Below are 8,550 nucleotides of genomic sequence, written 5' to 3' on the forward strand. Positions count from 1 at the left end.
AGCAGTTAATCAACCTCCAAAATAGTAGTGTCATTATGTTGTTAACAAACAAGGAAATCCAAACTTGAGGGTCAAAATGAAGTCAAACTTAATTTAACTTTTAGTATGCTCTTCTCCACCATATATACTCCAACTTTTATTTCGGTACCAAATCAAGTTGCTTAACAAAATTTGGAGAACGTGGAATGCCGACGTGTCAATGTCAGTTAAGTGACAAAGTAACTTGTGCTGTTTTTGGAAACTATTTTTGAAGATCCAAATGAACTCCAAATTTCATGAGACTTGATTTATTATTTCCACCATGAAAGGTACTGCAACTCATCTTAAGGAATCCAATTGAGCTACCACATGAATTCGGAAGATAAAAATTCACAAACATTGTCAACTTGTCGTTGTCCATCAGGGGACTTAGAATATTTTTCTGAGAGCCTAAGACAGCAGCTGGTTCCATCTTCAAACCTCAGTTTGACTTAGTTCCAAGTTGATCTGGCTCTTGGTCCAAAAACAAAGTTTGTTCTACTCCACTCAAACTTCAACTTTTATTTAAGGTGCAACTCCATAAAAACAATCTAAGCCACAGTTCAAACCAAGTCAAAGTAGCATCACCGTAAAGCTTAAACTAGAGTTTTAGACCGATTGAATCATTTTCTTGACTTCTGCTCAACACTGAACCCTTCATGACTTTTGTTGTAGAGTTCAATTAGAGTCATTTGGTCAAGGTAGCGAGGTTTGGTTGATGACCTATAATTCCATTCACTTAATAAAGCAATCGAAGAAAGATTTTAACTTGTCATTTCATGTGACTTCTTGATTCCAAACTTCATGAAACTTTTCCACTGGTCAACATGGATGCATGTTGATGTAATGTACATGAAATAAGCATGTTTAACATTACTCTAGCATAATCTCAACAAGGGTCCACATGTAAGCAAAGGTGAGTTGTCTAAGTTTAAGTTGGAGCTCACTCTTGTAGATTTGATCTAGGACACCTTCATCACCACATTAACATGTCATGTTTGAGCTCAAACCCATTGCTTAGCTAGTGACAAACACCTAGGGTGTTACATGGTCAACCATCGCTGTCCACGTGTCACCTGCATTCAACCTCATGCGTATGATTCCAATGGTCAAATTCAAATCCCCAGTGAGTTAAGTTAAGATCGGACGCGCTCGTCCCACGACCGAATGCGCTGCTCCCTATGGCAGACCATTGTTAGGTCATTTCCAGAGACAATTCAGAGCCGCCCAAAGGTGATCGGACATGTCAGATGCACCTTGACCGGACCTAGCCCAACATCTGGTCAATTCATCTCCTCTGTGCACCAAACTAAGCGACTGACATCAGCGTACGTCACCTATGACCGGACGCAGGCCTAGCATGTTCGATCACTTTTACTATGCTACGTCCGATCAACCAGCAGACTGAGCCCGAGCTAGACTCACCACCTTAGCGTCTGATCATCCCGAAGGCTGTGTCCTGATCACTATTTTTCAGTGACAACCATCTCCTCCACTTCACCAACTTCTCCACCCTTGCTCAAATGTGCCAACCACCAAGTGTATCACCTTGTGCACATGTGTTAGCATATTTTCACAAACATTTTCGAGGGTGTTAGCACTCACTAGAATCTAAATGCATATGCAATGAGTTAGAACATCTAGTGGCACTTTGATAACAGTATTTCAATACGAGTTTCACCCCTCTTAATAGTATGACTATCGATCCTAAATGTGATCACACTCGCCAAGTGTCTTGATCACCAAACCAAAAAAGCACCTATCAAGTTTCACCTTTGCCTTGAAGCTTTCTATTTTTCTCTTTCTTCTTTTCCAAGCCTGAGCACTTGATCATCATGTCCACACCATCATCATGATCTTCACTATTTGCTTCACCACTTGGAATAGTGCTACCTATCTCATAATGACTTTGATAAACTAGGTTAGCACTTAGGGTTTCATCAATTCACCAAAACCAAACTAGAGCTTTTAATCTCCCCCTTTTTGGTAATTGATGACAACCCTTTCACAAAGATATGAATGGAAATTCAATTGAATCCATGTTGCTTGCCCAAATATATTTACCATGTGTAAAAGGATATGGAAAAGTTTCATGAACCCCAATTGGTAGCATTAGCTCCCCTACATATGTGCTAAGAGTTTGGATTGAAGCTTGCACATATGCATGGATTTGAAATGTGAGAAGACAATGTCCGCCAAATGATGCTAAGGTATAAGAGATGGACCTTTGAAGCATGATACCAATCAGAGTGCACCAATATACCATCCTTAGCACCATTAGTAACTAGATATACGCAAAAACTAGAATACCCCATGAGATCAACATTAGAAGCAAGGGTCTAGTTTTCACAAAATAAACATAAGTCTAGTTACTCAACCTATGCATGCAATTTTTTTTCATTTCATCATTCAAATCTACAACTAGCATACACCACACAAGCTTGGATAATGAATTATAAACACTTGTGTTATGCAAGCAAACATATGAATATGCACATTCAAATGCATCAATCAAGTTTATGAGCTTGCTCCCCCTACTTGTGTCCTTCAAATTTTAATTGATCTCTTTACTTTCATATTTCTCCCCCTATGTCAAAGTTCTCCCCTTTGTCATCTTTTTCACTATCTTTGTGCAATTTCTCCTCCTTTGTCATCATTGACCACAAAGGTTCAATTTTTAGATAGGTTAGGATTATCAATGTCAATCAATGGGGTGAGGATCATTTTCCTAAATTTGGTTCAATCTAAAATACTTGCCATAGATATTTAACTCGGTTTGATCCAAGGACAAGCTTCTTCACACCTCATTTCAAGGGTTATCTTGTACCATGTTGAGTTAAACACTTATAGCTCATTTTTTTAGATCAAACACTAGGTTCACAAGGCCACAAACATGTCATATGCTACCACTAGATCAAATCAAGCATAGAAGCAATGGTGGTACCATACAAGCATTAAATTCATTTGATTTTCATGAATGAGCCTATTTAATGTGAAGAATGTCGTTAGCAAAGGATGTATGCATGCCAATCAACTTTTACGTTGGATTGCCTGAATGAGAGGCATGTCATATAAGTGGGGGGTGCATCAAAACATATTTGAGAAATCCAATATGTTCAACTCATTCCTTAGCTTGCAAAACCTTTTCTCATTTAATGGCTTGGTGAATATGTCGGCAAGTTGATCTTCGATGCCCACACTCTCAATGCAAATGCCCCCCTTTTGTTGATGATCCCTAATGAAATGGTGGCGGACATCAATGTGCTTTGTTCTTGCATGTTGAACCAGATTGCTGGTTAGCTTGATTGCACTCTCATTGTCATATAGCAATGGATAGCAACTGACACTTTCTTGAACTTGATTCCAAAGTCATTCAAGGTGGCCTTCATCCAAAGTATGTGTGCACAACAACTACTGGTGGATATGTATTTGGCTTCGGTGGTTGATAATACAACACTATTTTACTTCTTTGATGACCATGAAACAAGTGATCAGTCCCAACAATTGACATGTGCCCGAAGTGCTCTTTCTTTCAACCTTGCATCCTGCATAATCCAAGTTGGAGTAACCATAAACCAATATTTTGTGTATGCTTCAAGTACCTCAATATTCTCTTTGTAGCATTCAAATGACTTTCTCTTGGTGAGGCTTGAAATCTTGCACACATGCACACACTAAACATGACATCCAACCTTGATGCGGTCACCTAGAGTAGGCTTCCAATCATAGACCGATACAACTTTTAATCCACCATGTTGCCACTTGTATGACTATCCAAATTGCCATTTGTTCCCATTGGTGTTCTAATGCCTTTGCTATCACTCATGCCAAACTTCTTGAGCATGTCTTTGATGTACTTGCCTTGACTCACAAATGTACCATTCTTTAATTGCTTGATTTGAAGACCAAGGAAGTAACTCAACTCTCCAATCATGGACATCTCAAATTCATTAGCCATCATCTTCCCAAACTCTTCACAAAAATCTTGATTAGTTGATCCAAAGATAATGTCATCAACATAGATTTGCAACACAAACAAGTCCTTACCAATCTTATTGGTGAAAAGAGTGGTGTCAACCTTACCCACCATGAATCCCTTTGAGAGTAGGAAGTCCCTCAACCTCTCATACCATGCTCTAGGTGCTTGCTTCAAGCCATACAATGCCTTCTTCAACTTGTACACATGGTTAGGTTTCTTGTCATCTTCAAAATTGGGAGGCTGTTCAACATATACTTCTTCAATGATGTAGCCATTTAGAAATACACTCTTGACATCCATTTGATAGAGATTGATGTTGTGGGCACAAGCATAGGCTAGCAAGATACTAATTGCTTCCAATCTAGCAACAGGGGCATATGTTTCTCCAAAGTCAAGACCTTCAACTTGAGTGTATCCTTGTGCTAACAATCTTGCTTTCTTCCTTACTACTATCCCATCTTGATCTTGCTTGTTTCCATAGACCCATTTTGTTCCAATCACATTGTGTCCCTTTGGTCTCTCAACTAACTCCCTTACTTGATTTTGAGTGAAGTTGTTCAATTCTTCATGCATTGCATTCACCCAATCAACATCCTTCAATGCTTCATCTATCTTCTTTGGTTCAATGGATGACCTAAATGAGAAATGCTCACAAAATGAAGCCAATCTTGATCTAGTTTATACACCTCTAGAAATATCTCCAATTATAGTGTCTAATGTATGATCTCTGGCAATATTGGTTGGTTGGAGTATTGGAACTTGATTGCTTGCACTTGCTTGCTCATTGGATTGAGATGATGTACTAACCACTTGATCTTGCACATTATCATGAGAGCCACTTGAACTTGCTTGATTAGTGTCAACTTGCACATTTGAGTTAGAGAGCACTTGCACTTGATCATCTTCCTGATCAATCACTTGCCTAGGCCTCAATTCACCAACAACCATGTTCTTCATGTCATTTGAAAGTTGAATGCCTCTAACATCTTCCAAGTTCTCATTCTCATCTTGTGAACCCTTGGTTTCATCAAATTCATCATGTACTTCGTCAAGAGTACCACTTGCCAAATTCCAAACTCTTTATATTTTGCTTGTAGTGGAGTAACCAAGAAGGAATCCTTCATCACAATTCTTTTCAAACTTGCCCAATCTAGTACCTTTGTTCAAGATATAGCATTTGCATCCAAAGACCCAAAAATATACAATGTTGGGCTTTCTACCATTCAAGAGCTCATATGGTGTCTTCTCTTTCAATGGGTGACAATACAAGCGGTTGCAACAAAGCAAGCCATGTTGATAGCTTTGTCCCAAAAGGATTGACTTCATATTGTACTCACTCAACATTGATCTTGCCATGTTAATCAAGGTTCTATTCTTCCTCTCAACAAGGCCATTTAATTATGGAGTGTACTAGGTCGAGAATTGATGTCTAATTCCAAACTCATCACATAACTCATCAATTCTAGTGTTCTTGAACTCACTACCATTGTCACTTCTAACTCTCTTAATGGTTGTTTCAAATTCATTGTGGATGCCCTTGACAAATGATTTGAAAGTTGCAAATACATCACTCTTGTCCACTAGAAAGAATACCCAAGTGTATCTTGTATAGTCATCCACTATCACAAAGCCATATTTGTTTTCACCGATGCTAGTGTATTATGTTGGCCCAAATAAATCCATATGCAATAACCCAAATACTTTACTAGTGCTCATAATGCTTTTCTTAGGATGGGTGTTTCCAACTTGTTTGCAGGCTTGACAAGAGCTATAAAATTTATCCTTATCAAATACAACATCTTTCAAGCCTCTAACCAAGTCATGCTTAACAAATCTATTCAATTGTTTCATTCCAACATGACCAAGCCTTCTATGCCATAACCATCCCATACTAGACTTAGTGAACAAGCATGTTGACAGTTGAGCTTCACTAGCATTGAAATCAACCAAGTATAGATTCTCATATCTAAAGTCTTTGAAGATCAAGTTAGAGCCATCTACACTTATGATCTCTACATCATCTACCCCAAATATGCATTTGAATCTGAGATCACACAATTGAGCCACATATAGCAAATTGAGGTTCAAGCTGTCAACTAGCAACACATTGGAAATGCTCATGTCATTGGATATTGTAATCTTATGTAGTAGAACCATCCAATTTATAAGAGCACAAGTACAATAGCAGCCCGTAAGCAGGTCTCACTATCATACTTGAGCCCATATAAACCTGGTAGTGCCATCGAGTACCATGAAGGGTCTCGATTAACCATCAACATACAACCAAGATCGTACATGATTCAACATACATGTCACACATTACATAAAGTTCACAAATACAGTTCCATACATTAGAGTACTGATTAAAAGTTATTACAAACCAAGTTCAAATAAAATAGTAGCGTAAGCAAATAAGTTTGAAACCAACATCTATCATCATTGTTCAAATATGGTGCCAACTCATGATCACAATTCCACTAAAGCATAAGAGAGGGATTATCATGAGACGCCTTGCCTAGGGCCCTACTCCTCGTCCATAGTGGGACAGAAGTAGTTCTTACATTGGCCATGATACATTGTATTATCTACAACAAGTGGGAAATAAGCCCTAAGTACAAGAAGGTACTCAGCTAGACTTACCCATCATAAATCAAAAATAAAGTGACTCCAAGGATTATGCAAGGCTATATAACTAGAGCTAGGTTGACAACATTTTGCAAAAAAAAGCTTACCAATTCTAGTATACGGTTATAATTCGGTCATCAAGTTAATTATAGCTATTCATCTATAGATTAGCACTAACCTATGCCAAACATGTGGTATATCATTTAGTAGCATGTAGTAGTAACCATAGCAGGTATAATAATTCATGTTCATCATAACCATCATATTCCATAATACAGTTACTACGATGTTGGGGCTAGTCAAGTTTCTCACTGTCTAGGAGAGATGGTGATTCAAATCGATTTCAATCAGCTGGGAATTTATTCCTAACACAAACCCATATAGACCAGATCAATGGTCACCTTTGGTACAACTCAGGTCCACATTTCACATGGTTCGATCAGCACCGCACAATTAGGGATGACCAACTGCTAGGACAGTTCAGGCTCATCCTACCCTTGGGCTCACATCTGGCTCCTCACACATCCTTACTACCGTCCAGAGTATGCACTCTTATAGAATGGGGCCTAGCCTAAGTTGAGCTACTCGGCTTCGTGGTCAGAATGAGTTATTCCGGCCAGCTAAGTGAGAGGCATGTGTTCAATCTCGATAGAAGTGCCAACAACGGTACGGTCCATAACTGGCAGAGATGGAATCACATGAGTCAACCTACACATAGACTCCGCTCGGCCTCTAGTTACATTACCCCATGGTTTTGTTCCACGATAACAAATATAGCCAACTATGCTTCGGTATCCACCTACATCTCACAGGTGATAGGAAATCATCCGACTTCTACCGGTCTAAGCATGGCTAAGCATATATTCAATCCTAGACCTACATAGGGTTAAAGGTATATATATGGACAAGGTAGTTCTATGCATCAAGTCTTTCCAATCAACTCTTATAACCTAATGCATCAAACATAAAGGTCTCGAGTGATATTTTGTAAAACATGGGAGGCTTAAAATTCTTCAGGGGCTTGCCTTTGATAAAAGAAGTTGGCCTGTGGTCTAGGGCACTCAAGAAAGTCTTCAAGAGTTTGCTCCTCTCCTTCTAGAGCAATGGCCTAAGGTGCCTCCTATTGTTCCTCGGCTCTTCTTTGAATTCCAATAGAGTTATCGCCTCAGGACGATCCTATATGCATGAGCAGGAAATAAGATATCATGGATGCATATATAATAACATGTATAATATGATATGATGTGATGAATGCATCCTCATAAGTGTTCTCAGTAGCATTGCATTAAGGCGATAACAAGTTACATTTTCTTTTACTAAGTAGGTGCATATCTCTTCTCTAGTAACTTAAACAAACACTCATGTAAATCATTTTCTAGAGTACAAGACAACAACCACTTTTTTACCATAATTGGAGTTATACACATCAAAATAATATGGTTATGGACATTCTAGAAAGATTATGAAATTGCCTACAACTTTATTTTAATCATCTTATTGTGATTAAGCAGTTATCTATGTCAAATAATTAAATCTTTTAGATCTATCGAGAGAGCAAGCATTTCAGATAGCAAACTTCTAACTAGTCAAAATTCTTAAACCATAAGACCTATGACTATGAAAATTTAACACAAGGTAGATAAGTAAGTTATCTACAACTTTGTTATTAACAAGTTTTACAAAAAAGACAATTATCAACATGAAATTATTATCACAACAAAAACTATACATGCAGCCATCTACTTGAATTATAAAGCAATAATTAACTAGTTGCAGACAACCAATTACTTCTAAGACTAACTAATAACATCAACAGATCATATGCACCACAAGCACCACTAGAAAACCTCATGGTTATGACTAACTAATTTATTTATATTCATTTATTAATTTCCTTATATAATAAGGTGATGTCAAGGATAAATACT

This window comes from Miscanthus floridulus, chromosome 2, assembly GCF_019320115.1.
Source record: "Miscanthus floridulus cultivar M001 chromosome 2, ASM1932011v1, whole genome shotgun sequence".
NCBI lineage: Eukaryota > Viridiplantae > Streptophyta > Magnoliopsida > Poales > Poaceae > Miscanthus > Miscanthus floridulus.